Source organism: Mustela erminea, chromosome 3 (assembly GCF_009829155.1).
Source record: "Mustela erminea isolate mMusErm1 chromosome 3, mMusErm1.Pri, whole genome shotgun sequence".
NCBI lineage: Eukaryota > Metazoa > Chordata > Mammalia > Carnivora > Mustelidae > Mustela > Mustela erminea.
This window is the reverse complement of record NC_045616.1, coordinates 152,489,410-152,505,244: the sequence shown is the minus strand read 5'-3', so window position 1 is coordinate 152,505,244 and position 15,835 is coordinate 152,489,410. Positions and strand designations below refer to the sequence as shown.

The window sequence follows — 15,835 nt, the reverse complement described above, 5'->3', positions numbered from 1 at the left end:
TCTCCTTCTTCCGCCCAAAGCTTTCTGATCCTCTCAGGTCTGGGTAGCCTGCATGTCATGTCATGTAAATTAAAACGGCAAGTTCTGCTGCTGTGAATTTATGAAACACATGCTAAGATGCTTTGATGTTTCCTGACCATGAAAGCTACTCCCTGTAAAACCCTTGGCTTTTTTTACTAAGACCTCCAAACTGTATTAAGAGGTAAAGGAAAAGTTTTAATATTTTGACTTTTATTTTCACAACAAACTTATCCTGAGAGAATTTTAAGGAAAAAACCAAGCAACTTTGCAATATTATTTATTGCGTGGATAAAAAGCAATGCTGTCCACATTCTATGTAAGTGGCAAGTGGCCAGCTGTCCCCAGTGCACATTCAGCTAGTGGACAGGAACAGGACCCGCTCTGAGAAACTTCCAGGGGCCCGAGAGCTGTGTCGCTGGTAGACTGGGGCATCCTTTTAACTCGCAGTGGTAAAACCCTGTGGTTAGAACCTGCTGTATGGAAAGAAAACTTTTTATCCGAGCGCTTTTCATCTTCATTGAGGATGAAATATGAACGAGAGTGTTTGTGTTTGAGCCTCTTGCAGCCATTTTCTTGGAAAGTGTTTTCGTAAAACATCATTTGAAATTGGAAATGCAAACTGTGGGTCTCAGTTTGCTTGTCCCTGGGTGGTCTTCAGAGGCTGAAATAAGGCCGAGTGTTTAGGTGTTTGCCTGTGTGGGGTGAGTGAAATGTGGGCAAGCCTGGAGGCATCATTTCTGAGAAACGTGGGTTTTTCTGCTTTCACCTCCTGCCTGGTTTCCTAGGCTGGTTATTGCAGGTGGACACGTTGTGGCAGCTTGTGAGACCAAATTCTATCTTTTAAAAAACATATTTTATTTAGTTATGTATTTATTTTTACATGTCTATTTTTTTATATTATTTGTATAGTATTTATTTATTTTAAAGATTTTATTTATTCATGTTAGAGAGAGCGGGGAGGGGCAGAAGGGGGAGGAGAGGGAGGAGCGATCAGAAGCAGATTGTCCTGAGCTCCACCCCGACGTGGGGCTCGGTCCCACAACCACGAGGTCACGACCTGAGCTGAAGCCAAGAGTCAGATGTTTAACTGACTGAGACCCCAGGAGCCCCCCCAAGCTCTATCTTTGCATGTGGCCTGGCTGGCGTCGGTGCGTGTATTCAGTCTCTGGTATTTTATTATATGTAGAGATAAATATATATGTGTTGCCAGATTTATTTTGTATAATTTATATTTTATATAAAATGGCTAATTTACATTTTATATAAAAATAAAGTTGTTTAACTATGAAAGAGCAACCAAAAAATGAAAAAAAGAAAATAGGCCAATGAAGGGAAAAAATGTTCCCTTCTCTTAAGCCTTATCTTAATACAGTAGTGGTTCCCAACCTATCCGTGCACACCATTGCCCTGTTAAAAGTAGACATTTATTAGGTTGAAATGGGAAGGCTGTTCCCATTTCTATAGGAACATATTTTTTTAACAAGAAGAGCTTCTCCATTCCTGCTCCACTTCCCCTGCGTACCTCCTCCTGACGGATCGTGACCTCCCGCGCCTGCAGGTGTTTGCTGCAAGTGTTTGATGAGGGCCATTTGGTAGCACGGATCAACCTGGCTTGGTTAGCAATGGAACTGGGCACCCACAGCAACGCGGCCAGCTGACCTGCAGCACCAGGATCGAGCCTCCCAGTCCTGTGCCCCAAAATTCTCCTGGGGGAAGTTAAAGGTAAAAAATACCAGGAGATGTGGGGAGGTTGGGGCAAAGGAGTCAACACACAACAGAGCTTCTGCAGGCTCCTTGTATGTGCTCAGGGCCACTGCTCTCTGTCTTTTCTTTGCAACCCCAAAGAGTCAAACTAACACGTGACCCCTTAAGAAATAAATTTATATTTAAATTTCTGAAAAATATTTTATAAGATAAACAGAATAAGTCAAGATAAGAGGTCTACTCTTGGTTTGTGTCACTAGTTATAAAGATATAATTTTATATATATATATATATTTTATATATATATGAAAGCTATATTTATTGGCAATTTTCAGCTTTCTGAAAAAGGTACTGGAAACATATATTAAAATTAACGCCGGAAAGGCCTATTTCTCCCTTCTCGATAGTTCGGAGGTGGCTTTGTATGTGTTAGACCCCTCAAGTTTCATATGGTCTCAGGTGTGCTCACACTGAACCTGGTCACTGGTCCTGTAATAACCTTTATATTTCCTTCTTAAATGGAAGTTTAAGGTGACTGTCCTTTGTTATAAAGCTTTCCAGCTGCTGCTTCCCCCGAACTGTGTTACCCTCTCGTCTCCTGAAACAATCAGAAAGGAAAACAAAATCAAGGTCATGGATTGAATGCCTGTTGGAGAGTCAGTGTGTGTTGTTCCTGTACTTTATTCAATTTATTCAAAATAAAAACCAAACCATTCCACCCATTCCTCTCACCTTCCACCCCTGGTCCCCAACAACCCACCGATCTGTCCTCTGTATCTGTAAGCCTGTTTATTTGTTTGCTTTTTGTTTTTAAGTTTAATCTATAAGAGAGATTACACAGTATTAATCTTTCTTCATCTGACTTATTTCATTTGGTGTAATGTCCTTGAAGGCCCTCTGTGTGTCACAAATGGCAAGATTTCTTTCCTTTTTTATGGCTGAATAACATTCCTTTGTATAGATAAATAGATGGATAGAAAAATAGATAGATATAGATATAGACATATAAACTAGATCTAGAACTAGATATATTACAATTTTTTTAATCCATTCACCCATTGATGGGCACTTGGGTTGCTTCTGTACCTTGGCTAATTGTAAATAATGGGGCAATGAACATGGGGGTTCATATATCCTTTTGAGCTAATGTTTTTGTTTTCTTTGGATAAATACCCAGAAGTGGATAAATATTCCATAAGTGGAATTACTGGGTCATATGAGAATTCTATTTTTAATTTTTTAAGGAACTTCCATACATATTTTCCACCCTGGCTACATCCTTTTGCATTTCTACCAGCAGCACAAAAGGGTTCCCTTTTCTCCAGATTCTCACCAACATTTGTTGTTTCTTGTATTTTTGATTTTAGCCATTCTGACAGGTGTAAGGTGATATCTTGTTGTGGTTTAGATTTGCATTTCCCTGGTGATGAGTGATGTTGAGCATCTTTTCATGTACCTGTTGGTCATCTGTATTCTTTGGGAAAATGTCTATTCAGACCTTCTGCCCATTTTTTAATTGGATACATATATATACATATATATGTATATATGTTGCTATTGAATTATATGACTTTTTAATGTATTTTGAATATTAGCTCTATATCAGATATATGATTTACAAGTACTTTCTCCAATTCAGAACGTTGTCTTTTCATTTTTTTGATGGTTCCTTTTTGCCTTATCAAAGCTTTTTAGTTTGCTGTAGTCCTACTTGTTTACTTTTGCTTCTGTTGCTTGTGCGTGTAGTGTCTGATTCAAACAATGATTCCCCGAGACCTATGTCAAGGAGACACTAGCTATGTTTTCTTCTAGGAGTTTAGTGGCTTCAGATTTCACATTCAAATCTCTAATCTATGTTGAGTTCATTTTTGTGTATGGCATAAGATAGTGGCCCAGTCTTTTGCACAGGATTTATCGAAGAGACTGACTTTTCCCCATTGTATATTCTTGACTGCCTCCGTCTTTCCCTCCCTACATGAAAAGTGACCACCATTTTAGGAGATCTTAGTTGGTTTATTAAAGGTGCATGCGATTAAAATTCCACTTGGGGGTCTTGTTATTTTGATGAAAATCTGTGATTTCACTAGCTGAGAGATGTTGCTCCCAGGCAAAAAGGAGGAAGGTGGAGAGGTGTTGCCCAGCTCCAAGCAGAACTGTGAGCAGCAGCTGGGGAGGACTTGGGAAAGCAGGAAACAGGCACCTTGGCCAGTGCAGATATTACCAGCAGTATTTATCTCTCGGCACTTTGAAATTCATTCTTGAAGTCTCTTTTGGTCTCCTCAAATATAGGCAATGGGACTCTGGTTTTCTCTCCTTGGTCCTAAATCTGAAGGGGGTGACTCGTTCCTGCCTCTAGCATAATTGACAATGAAAATATCCTCATTCGTGTGACATTTCCATCTCCTGCACAGTGGGGCCATGTGTGTTTGTCTGTGTGACAGCTCACCTCTTCCCACAGATTTGAGGGCTTCCGGACTCCTGTGAATGGGTGGCTGGACTTTTGTTTTAGGTGGTTGGCGCTCTTTCCTCTCTAAAATGATCCACTGCCACCTCCTGTGCTCTCCATAGGGGGGAGGGGGCTCTGCACTCTTTTCTTCTATCTTGTCAACATATTCAATCGAAGAATCTTTTCGAACCTAGAAATGAAAAGTGTATTGGCCTCACAAAAATGAAGACCTAGGGTTGCAAGTCTCCTGTGGGCCTTCTTCAGCCTGAAATATCTTCTAAGTCCCAGTCGCTCATGCCGCAGGTCAGTCCTGCTTCTTGGTGCTCCGCAGACATTTGATTTATGTGGGAGCCATGATGATGGCACTGAAGTCAAAAGAGCTCTAAAAATTTAAGAGCAAAAAGGAATGAGAGCTACCTGTTTGGACAGACTATGTGATGTCCTTCAGCCGTATGGCAGTCTCATAACATCATGTGGGCAGAACACCCTCTCCGGGAGAGACATGAACACTTTCTGCTGTATTTCTGGCGCTCCTCTAGGGAGTCCCTGCATACCCAAATGTGAGAAATGCCATTCAGGCCAGGTGCCCAAAGACCATTTAGCCCAGTGATTAACTCATTTTACTTTGGCTCAAAAGATCCCATTTCTTTAGGGGAGAGCCCGGTTATGTCTACTCTGTTCAATTCTCATTTTGAAGTGTGATGTCACTGGATTGTTTCTCCTTGGACAGACCAAGAGTCTTATGCTTCCCTTCTATCCTGGGCTATAGTTTCCAAAAAAGCAACTAAAATGTGCAGAAGAACTCTGTAGCTTTCTCCATTACCCTGCCTTTGCCTGCATTCGAAGTGCTAACCCCTCCCTGTTGCATTCAGAGTGTTAACGCCTGCCGCCATGTTTGTGACAGGAACACTGGCTGCCTTCTGGAAGTGGTTTTGCTTCACTGATAAGACCCAGTGTCTTGAACTCTGGCTCTGCTTCTCCTCTAGCCTATGGATACGTTTACTGGCATCTCAGTGAATCTTCATCATCTTTTGAGAACCCGAGGCAGATAAAAGGCAATCTCCTTCGATCCATAGTCTTGGTTCTGACCCTAGAAAACTAGAAGAGACACTTCTTGAAGAATTGCATTGGCTTATTCTCGGGGGTTAGCTACCAGGTTTATGTTTTATAACTCTTTGTTGCTTCTTGGCCACAGCAGTCAGGATGGATCCTTCTGAGTATCTGTCTGACTTTGTTTTTTACCCTGCAGTTCCCCAATGTGACTTTCCTTTCCCTGGAGTGGAGTGGGAAAGAAGAAAACGGCCTTCAGTTGGAAGTGGACAGTGCATGGCTTGGTGCTGGGAATCGGGGCTCTCTCTTCACCTCTCCCACCTCATCCACACTGGTAGTCAACAGGAATTCCTATCAGACAGGACTTTGAGCAGACTAATTGGTGATCTAGACGAACGTCTTGATGCGGCATTCATTTGCTCTCCGTGGTCGATTCTGGTACACATTCTAAAAGCCCCTAGAAAGGAAATTAATTGCCTACTTTTCCTGTGATGTTAATGGTGTTCCCTTGGGCTTTTAGCAGCGACTTTCAAAGGAGAATGTGATTTGGTCTGTAGTTCTGTTTATTTTTGGTTTCCCAGTGTCTGGACTTCCTTATTAAAGGCTGTCAACCAGGGGTTAGAGCCACAAAGATTTAGCACCATGTTTTTGAAAAAAAGAAAGTAAGGCTTGGGGTTAATGAAAGTTACAAATCTTTGAATCTCCCTGTAGGTCTCCCGTACAGACACTTGTTTTGCCTTCGTCTCTTGCCTGGGTGCGCCAGGCCTTTGCAGACCAGCTCGACCAGAGGAAAAATAAAGTCAACATTACCAACAGTGACTGTCATAACCAGCAACCCCCCCCCCACCTTTTTTTCCTACCAGACAAACCTCTCCCCCACCCTTTAAATTTTGGCTGTATTTGACATTTTGAATCACCCCAGAAGGTAGAATATCGTTTTTGTTGAAGCACTGGGCGAGTGTCTTCTACTTAACTTTGTCTGGAAAAAGCCCGAGACATCCCTTTCTCATTTGCCTCTGGCCTAGGAAAATGCTGCTCCTCTTGGCCTTCTTGGGTCTTGACTCTAAAGCAAATGTAGCTCATGTGGCCCCAAACATGGAGAACATCCAGTATGGAACCTAACAGCTTAGCCAGAGTACCCGAATATGGTGGAGGTAAGCTTGCATGTCCCAAATAGTCCAGAGTCCTGGTCTAGGTCGCCTGTTAATCTGCGTTGGGCCTCCCCAAACTTTACGTTTTACATGAAATGAAAAGACTCTAAATCCTGAAGCTATTAGTCACACAGTAAATGAAAGAGATTCTTGGAGGAGGAGATGGTTGAAGTGTCAGAGGCAGACCTGTCATAGCAGAAGTATCTTGTCCTCATTGCTTTACTTAATGGACAGGGTGGGTTCCAGCACTTGGATAGAATTCTTAGGCTGCTTCTCTGTCTTTATACCTCAGAATAGTCACCATCCACTTTTTTCCAAGACTTGGTTCCGGCACTTCTCTTTTCCTATATGCCCAGTTTCTTCTTTTTAAAAATATTCTTTCCCTCATAACATAGAAGCAGGTTTAAAATCTCTAATTTTGAAAAACAAATTTCTCCCTTGACCATCCCTCTCTTCCCCTCATTGACAATTCCTTCTCTTGCTCCCGATCTGTGTGTCCCAAACTTTGGTGGCCCCAGAATCATCTAGAGAGTTTGTCAAAGCATAGATTCTGAGGCTTCCTCCCTAGAGTTTCTGATTCAGTAGTTTTGGAATAGGTCTGAGAATGGGCATTTCTGACGAGTGTCCAGGTGACCCGGATGGCTGGGGACCAACCCCTCACCCTGCCACTACCACTGACATCCATGCGTCAAATCCATGGGTCACCCAACCCTGTCCCTCTCTTTCCTCACTTGGCTTCCAAGACTTCCCTCTCTCCCTGCTTTCTCCTCTCTCTCTGCTTGCTCCTTTTGAGTTGCTTTTCCAGTAAGCTCTCCTGCCAGCCATGTGTTTCAGCCTTCCTCAGGGCGCTGTCTTTGCCTTCTCTTCTCATTCTGTATCCTTCTTGGGAGGACACACCCATGTTTACAGCTTGTAGTTAGTGTGTCACTAGCCCCAAATTGAGTCCTCTGCCACAGGCCTCTCTTCTAGCTCCACATCTGCATATCCACAGACTCGTGAAATTAAATATGTCTCCAGATGGACTTATTAAATTTACTCCCGTCTCTCCCTCTTGTTTTTCATATCTCCTTGAGTGGCACCCTTGTCCCCCAAGCCAGGACTCTGCGGCCACTCTTAATTTTTTCCTTTTTCTTGATTTCTAGTTCATCATCAGCATATCTCTTATATCCTCCTTTCATTTTCCATCGCGAATGCTTTAGTTCACTACTGTTGGCCAACGTTCCTGAAACAGCCTCCTAACTGTTGACTCTCTTTCCAGGCTAGGGAGAGGGGTCGCTCATGGAATCCAAAGAGACAAAGAGAGTAGCTTTCTGGTGCCTTTAGGAGTCTTTGTATGCTGGGACTACACGTTTCACTCACACATGTAGCATTTTGCTATACTGTAAGTTCTGGTATCGTCACTTGATGCTCCATCATTTTAAACAACGAGCATCGCGCATGTATAACATTGCTTTTCATTTGCGACACAGCTATAATTTTTCTTTAGCCCAATGTATGCAAAATTCTTCACTGTTTTTCTTGGCTTGGTGGTTGCTATACTGTATTTTTTTTTTCCCCATAAAGTACCACAGCTGAGGGAGAATTGGATAACAGAACTCTCTCCATTTTGGATTCAGTATTAAGAAAGGACTTTTATTAATTTTTTTAAAAGATTTTATTCATTTATTCATTTGAGAGAAGTAGGGGGAGGAGCAGAGGAAGAGGGACAAGCAGACTCCACACTGAGCGGGGCTCAATCCCACGACCCTGAGATCATCATGCAAGCTGAAATCAGGAATTGGATGCCCAACCAACTGAACCATCCAGGCACGCTGGAAAGGACTTTAAATACAACCATGTGGGTGCCATATATTCTTAGCCCCATTTCACAGATGAGACTGATACTCTTCAGAAGGTAATGGAATTAGGAAACAGTAGAACTAGAGATACAAACAGGGGCTGTAACCAAGTAACAAAGCATGTTGAGGAAAATGAGAAAGATCTAGCTCCTTCTGGATAGAATTTGCAGAGTGTAGATTATTGTTCTGTTGAAGTGCTGTAAATTTTAATAAACTCAGACATCCCTATGGTAAAGCACCTATGAAAGAAGTACTAAAACCAAATATCATGTGGTGACCCATTTCTATAATCAGTTTTGTTCAGTGTGTGTGTTTCTCTAAAAATGGAAAACGTTTTACTTAGAAATTAATATATTTAAATATATTTATGTAAATATAAATAAATTATAGTTTCTCAGAAACTTGCAAAGGTAGTGAAGAGATTCTGGATACTCTTCACTCAGTTTCTCCCAAAAGTTACTTATTTTTTTTTTTTTTAAAGATTTTATTTATTTATTTGACAGAGATCACAAGTAGACGGAGAGGCAGGCAGAGAGAGAGAGAGAGATAGAGGGAAGCAGGCTCCCTGCTGAGCAGAGAGCCCAATGCGGGACTCGATCCCAGAGCCTTGAGATCATGACCTGAGCCGAAGGCAGCAGCTTAACCCACTGAGCCACCCAGGCACCCCCAACAGTTACTTCTTACAAAACTATCGGGCAGTGTCAGAGGCAGCAAACTGACACTGGTACAAGACGTGTGTGTATAGATCTTTGTCACTTTGTCAGGGTAGATTCATATAACCACCAGTGTAATGAAGATACAGAACTCTTCCATCACCACAAACATGGCTTTCATGCCACCCTTTTGTAATCACTTCTCATTTTCACACCATTCTTTTTTTTTTTTTTTTAAGATTTTTATTTATTTATTTGACAGAGACACAGCAAGAGAGGGAACAGAAGCAGGGGGAGTCGAGAGGGAGAAGCAGGCTTCCTGCTGAGCAGGGAGCCTGATGCAGGGCTTGACCCCAGGACCCTAGGATCATGACCTGAGCAGAAGGCAGATGTTTAATGACTGAGCCACGCAGGTGCCAACCCCCGCCCCCCCCCCAAAAAAAAACCAATACACACACCGTTCTTAACCCCTGGCAACCACAAATCTGTTCTTCCTTTTTGTAAGTTTGTCATCTTGGGAATGTGTGATAATGGAAGTCTGAGCTCTTGCTTGGCCTTTGCTGATGGAAGACAGTGGGGACCATATTTTTTTTGTGTGGTGTTTGGCTGGGGTAAAGTGGTTCTTGTCTCAACTTTTTCTATCTTGCTAGGTTGTCTTTTCCCCAGTCCTTCCAAAAGAGGGAACAAACTTTTCTCAGGGATTTATGGTCTATACTTTTTTTTTTTTTTTCGTTTTTGAGTTGCTGGCCTCTCCAGTACCCTGTCTGGGATATGTGAGGCAAAAAGAAAACCCAAGGATCTCAACATCATGTTGTCCTCAAGTCCCAAGGTGCCTAGTCAGTTTCCTCTTCTCTTCTCCATCTTTCAGAGTCTTCTTAGGTTTGCTTTATACACAAAGTTCAGGGTTTTTAGCAGTACTTCAACTTCATTTCCTTAGATAAGATGTGGTTGGGCTTTCTTGGGTATGTTCCTCCAAAGTGTACTAATTATGAGCGAGTGTGAAAACACAGGACCACTTCTCCAGCTTCAGAACCTTCTTAGCATCTATTTCTGAGTGCCCTACATGCATTTAAATTCAACAAGTTGCCTTCCAGTTCCTTCTTGAGTTTTCACTGTGGAAACTGGTGATCTTACCATTGACTCAGTCATCTGAGCCTAAAATCTGGAAGTTGGTTTAGACACTTCCTCATACACAGGATCATTCATCATGTCTGACTGACTTGACTTCTTAAGTATCTTCTGGCCCTAACATCTCCTGTCTGTTTCCTTGTTCTTTCTTTGAGACTTCATCATCTCTTGCCTGGGCTGTGCCATAACTTCCTCCATGTCTCTGTGTCTCCACTTTGCTCCTTCTGAGAGTTGATACAATACTTGGTATAAATGAGTCTCAGCTTTGGTGGTTCCCTTAAAATATTCTTTCCATATATCAAGAGAATTATTAGGGAATAGTTCTGTTTTCTCTAAGATAACTAAGCCCAAACTCATTTCATCCATCTGTAGAGCTTCTGTTTCAGGGCCATGTAACGGCCTGCGACTCTCTTATCATGTCTACCATTTGAGCTTGGACTTGGATTTCTCCTTGTCCAGATCAGGTTTATAAATCAGCTCCATACCATGATCAAGCACTTTTCAACTATATGACCATTGTAGGTGCATCTGTCTTTGTCAATCAATCATACGGAGAGAAGTTCTGCCTGTTTCCTTAGAGCAAAGACCCTGCACTGAGAGCATGCCTGATGTTTGCAGAATAACAGGGGTGGCAGTTGTGGCTAGGGGTGAGTTGTAGGAGGAGAGGTAATGTGCCTGTAGACAGACACGGAAGGCCTAGGTAAAGGCAAGGAGGGTAGTTAGCATAAAGGTTTAACTCGTCAGAATCTAAAACGTGGAATATATTTAATATCATTTGCTTGTGGATCATGTTTTTACTTTTTACAAATTCTTAATTACAGGTTAGTTCATCTACTGAAAAATCCAAAATATTTTTTACTTTTGATTTTGGCAATGGCCTACTCAGCCTATAACTCTCCTCTTGACTGTGGAATTCATTATGCAATATTTACTGCCTTCCTTAAAAACAAACATGGGAAATGATTTCTGGTGAGTTCCTCTTCAGATTATATGCTAATGTTTTTAAGAATTTCCTACTTTGGTATGAAGAGAAGTAAGTAAAAATCTGTTTATTTAAATGACCTGAGTGAAGTGCTCATTATTTCTTTAAAACCTTTCGACACTCAAAGCAGATTTCATGGCTCTCTGACAGAGTGATTTTGCTTGCTACAGGGATGATCCTCCTTTGCAACAAGGCAGAGTCACATGACTGAGTTTTAGCCAATAGAGTGGGAGTGAGGTGAGCTGCCTGAGCCATAAAGTCTCCAGCTCTTTCAAGAGCAACTTTGGAGGGAGAAGACAATGAAATCACAAGAGAGAATGTTTGTAAGTCCCTGACTTACTGCTTAAAGAACAGTCCTGTGGATCAGGAACATCCACTTCAGAATTTTCGTGAGGAAAAAAATAAAGCTTAACTGTATTAATCTGCAGAAAGTTGGGGGTTTAGCTGCTTCTCAGCTGGCAATTCCTTAACTTAAGTGATAGCATGAGGTTTTAACTCAAATTTAGTTTTCATTTTCAGTTCCTAGATAAGACAGTTGTTAAGATCATAAGTTTGGAATCACGTAGACCTAGGATGGGGTCCTCTCACAGCTATGTAGATATTTCAACTTTTCAGAAACTTTGCTTTCTTACCCATAAAATGGGGATATAATATATACTACTTAGCATCACTGTGAGAATTAAATAAAAAGTACTTTGGACCATGCCTGGAATATCATAAGGAGTCATTGATGGAATGGGAATTGTACCTTATTTTTGTCCTTTTCACTTTAATGGAAAAATCATTTTAATTTAGTATGTTTTAACTATTTTCTTTATGATTATTATGTTAACTACGGTTTCTACATTAACATTTCCATCCACATGCTTATTTTCTTTGTCTTCTCTCTATCTAAACATTCCTTTCTTCATCTGGAAAAAATTCTCATCCTTCAAGGCCTACCTCAAAAATTACTTGCTGTGGACAGGCCAGTCCAAGGTGGTGGTGTAGGAAGACCTTGAATTCACCTCCTCCCATGGAAACACCAAATCTACAGCTACCTGTGGATTAATTCCTGCAGAAAAAGAACTAAAAACTAGCTGAATAACTCCCTCTACAATAAGGGATAGAAAGATAACATGGAGACAGGTAAGAGAGGCAATGATGTAGTGTCTCCAAAAACCCTACCCCTAGTGTGTGGCATAAACTATAGGAAGGGATGTCATGGGTCTGAGTTTCTCCCCAAGGAGTGAGGGGTTGTGTGCACATCTGGCACCTCAACCCTTGGGACCTGCCCTTGAAAGACAGAGCCCTTAAAACATCTGGCTTTGGAAATCAAGAGACTTATGCTTAGGGGGCTTAAGGGGCTATGTGGATCTGATATACTCTTTTTGAGGGGGGATCATGCATAGATTCATTTGTTCCAGGACTTATTACAAAAGCAACAATATGAGAAGTGACTTGATCTGTCTGAGGGAGATTCTTCGCTAGTCTTAAAGCATCTGCCAGAGGGGCAGAGACCAGCTGGAACTTTCTTTGGAAATGGAGGTGCTGGCAAGAACACTCTCCCTCTCCCTTGCTAGAGGAGGCAGGTGCTTATATATAGGGCCTCTATCCCCTGACCCTACAATTCTTTCCTGGCCTGACTAATGCCATGGAGGTACCCCTCTCTCAGCACTTTTCCACAACCTTGCTAAAGCTGGTAGGTGAGCACATTACACACAATGGACGCCTCTTGGTCACCTGGCTCTGGTGGCCAGAGGGGCTTGTGTTCCTGGACCTCACAGGACTGTAGCAATAGAAAAGACAGTTCTGGGCAGGCCACCATACCATTGGTGCTGCATAGATTGCAGACTGAAACACTTTCCCAGTCTGCCCTGAGAAGGTTGATTTACGTGTCTTGAAGCTTCAACCTGAGGGATAGTCTTCAGGCGTTTACACATGTAGAGGTTGCAAAGGTGTTCTCAGGGAACCTATGCCAGGGGACATCATCTTTGTGCCTTTGTGTCTTTGTGCCTTGGCCTCACCACAGCTCACTGGTACCTCCCAGAAAGGAACTTACTCATCTGAAGCCACAGTTGTCACTCAGGGGCTACCTCTAGATCTCCTGGTGTGGAGGTCAGCAGGTGGTCCCACAGGACCTATGCATTAACATACATTAAAAACTGCTGCTTGAGGATCTGGTTTCCAATCATCCTGAAAGTAGGTGCTAACTGAGGTCACTCTCTTTGGAACACCAACAGTTGCAGCCACACAGTCAACAATTAGGACTTTCAAGAATATATCAGGCTACTTAGACAATCACAAAGGTTTGAGAAACCACCTAAAACTAAGGCAAGGGGTTCAATGATAAATTTCATCTACTACACGAGGCCACTCCTTCCAATCTGGGAGAGGTAGCTGTTTTGCATAATGCATAAATACAAACACCTAGTCAAGCAAAATGAGAAGACAGGGACATATGCTGCAAATGAAAGAACAAGACGAAGCCTCAGCACAAGACCTTAATGAAATGGAGATAAGTAATTTACCTGATAAAGAGCAAAGTAATGGTCATAAAGATGCTCACCAAACTTGGGAGAAGAATGGAAACTCAAAGTAGTTAGAACTTCCTGAGCCATAGTGATGCCTGGGTGGCTCATTTGGTTAAGCATCCAACTCTTGATTTTGGCACAGGTCATGATCTCAGGGTCGTGAAATCAAGCTCCACATTGGGTTCTACACTCAGCATGGATTCTGCCTGAGATTATCTCTCTCCCTCTCCCCCTTCCCACCCTACACACACTCTCTTTCAATTTCTAAAATAAATAAATAAACCTTAAAAAAAAAAAAAAACACCTTCCTGACCCATAAACAAAATTGAGGGTGTAGGGACCATTAGAATTTTGAAATTATGACTGCCTTCTCAGCGGCCACATAAAACTAGCCTGTTCATCAACTGTTATTTTTGTGGGTTGGAATAATGCATTTAAACTACTAAGAAGTTTTTATGGAGTGGCACTGTTCTAGAGGGGAAATCACAAGAGTGCAACTGGAGGAAAGTGTTTGATCTGCCTTATCAGATTCCTCAGTGTACTTTCACTATGATACAAGATTAAAGAAGTTTCTGTGACCCCTTTGAAGCTACATTCATTTTCGGTTTGTCTTTAAGAGACCGAGAAAGGGTTAAAAAAATCACACTAGGGGGCGCCTGGGTGGCTCAGTTGGTTGAGCAGCTGCCTTTGGCTTAGGTCATGATCCTGGACTTCCAGGATCGAGTCCCGCCTCGGGCTCCCAGCTCCTTGGGGAGTCTGCTTCTCCCTCTGACCTTCTCCTCTCTCATGTTCTCTCTCACTCATTCTCTCTCAAATAAATAAATAAAATCTTTAAAAAAAATCACCCTAGGGTTGGATTTTGAGAAAATAAAAATACTCAGCATTATGATATAGATAACAAGTGGCAAGCAGGATTACATTTCCCCCCTTAGAATGTTCTCTGAAAGTATTCTGGAGTAAAACAGAAGTTCTTTGTTTACAACATCTTTTCAGTTTTTCTGGGAAGTCAGTAGAACGTACCATTGTCATCATCTTTTTTTTCTCACCTGATCTAGGAGAGTTTTCTTTTTGTCATTTTTAATGTTTTCCCTACTATGAAGGTTTTTTCCACCTCTTGCATTTTGTACTTAGAAATAATAGGAAATGAACTGACAATTTGAACCGACAAGCCATGTAACAAGAGCATCTTCACCAGATACTTGACAAATCCATGGCGGTCTTGTGGCATGTATTTGATGCCTTTGCGACCTTAGACCACTTCAAGTTTCATCTTATGCTCTCAAAATCAGGTTGTCTTTGCTCCATTTCTGTTTTCTCATTACTCCTGTGCTCATACATGTTTATGTGATGTTGTGTTTATTTTAGCAGCAACAAAGTTTAAAATAGTTCAGGCTCCAAGAACAAAATGGAAATGATGTTTTTCCAGGGCACAGAATGCCCACCTCATGTTATGATAGGGCATCCTAAGTCAGCACAGCAAGCCCTTTTGTGCAGGGAATCAGGGCCAGACTCATTCGGCTACTTCTCCCTTTTTTATGATCTGGTTAAGGTTGACCTCTACGTATCTTGAAGTATTATTTCCACAAAAATAAAATTCTTAACTGGGCTCCTCGTCATGAGTGACTATAAAAGTTTTCCTTTCAGCCCCACCTGTTAGCAGAAGGAAACAGCCCTCCCTTCTCCTCTATACTTGGAACAAGTGGTGTAAAAGGTAACAAACAAAAATAGCTTCTAGAAATATTGGACTAACCAAAAAATAAGTCTAATCTTAAACTGTGTTAGATTCTCAATTAGTCCTCAAATGTTATTCTTAATTTAATTTTTATAAAATTGCTAAAACAACTCTCCCTCTTCCTTCCCCCCTCTACCACTACTGCGGTGACTTCTTTACAGTGGAGAACTTTCCATGGTAGCATTGCCACAGGACTCATTTAGACATGGGTTACTTTGAGGATAATGACAGATTAATTGCTGGGAGGCTAGGGCAATCTTTATTATTCAGTGGTACTATCTCTAAAGAGTAGATAATTTTTTTAAAAAAAAATTATTTATTTATTTGAGAGACAGAGCACTCTCTCAAATAAATAATCTCTCAAGGAGAGAGGCAGACGGAAAAGGAGAAGCAGGTTCTCTGTGGAGCAGGGAGGCTGATGCAGGGCTCGACCCCAGGACCCTGGGATCATGACCTGAGACAAAAGCAGAAGCTTAGTAGACTGAGCCACCCAGGGGAGCCAAGAGCAGATAATTTTCTTGAGTAAATTTGTCTGTTAAACACAGTAGCTTTGATAACACTGCAAGAAGACACAGTACTGTATTGGTACTAATACTAATTAGTACCATACTATAAGC

The 15,835-nt window shown here is 41.7% G+C and overlaps 1 long non-coding RNA gene across 1 annotated transcript in view; it reads left to right on the top strand.

Moving 5' to 3' along the window:
• LOC116587059 overlaps positions 1 to 15,202 on the top strand; it is an 85,110-nt gene extending 69,908 nt beyond the window's left edge. Inside the window, exon 4 of the long non-coding RNA XR_004284284.1 lies at positions 15,131 to 15,202. This is a non-coding gene — a long non-coding RNA (uncharacterized LOC116587059). The remainder of the gene's footprint in view (positions 1 to 15,130) is intronic.
• The last annotated feature ends 633 nt before the right edge of the window (positions 15,203 to 15,835 follow it).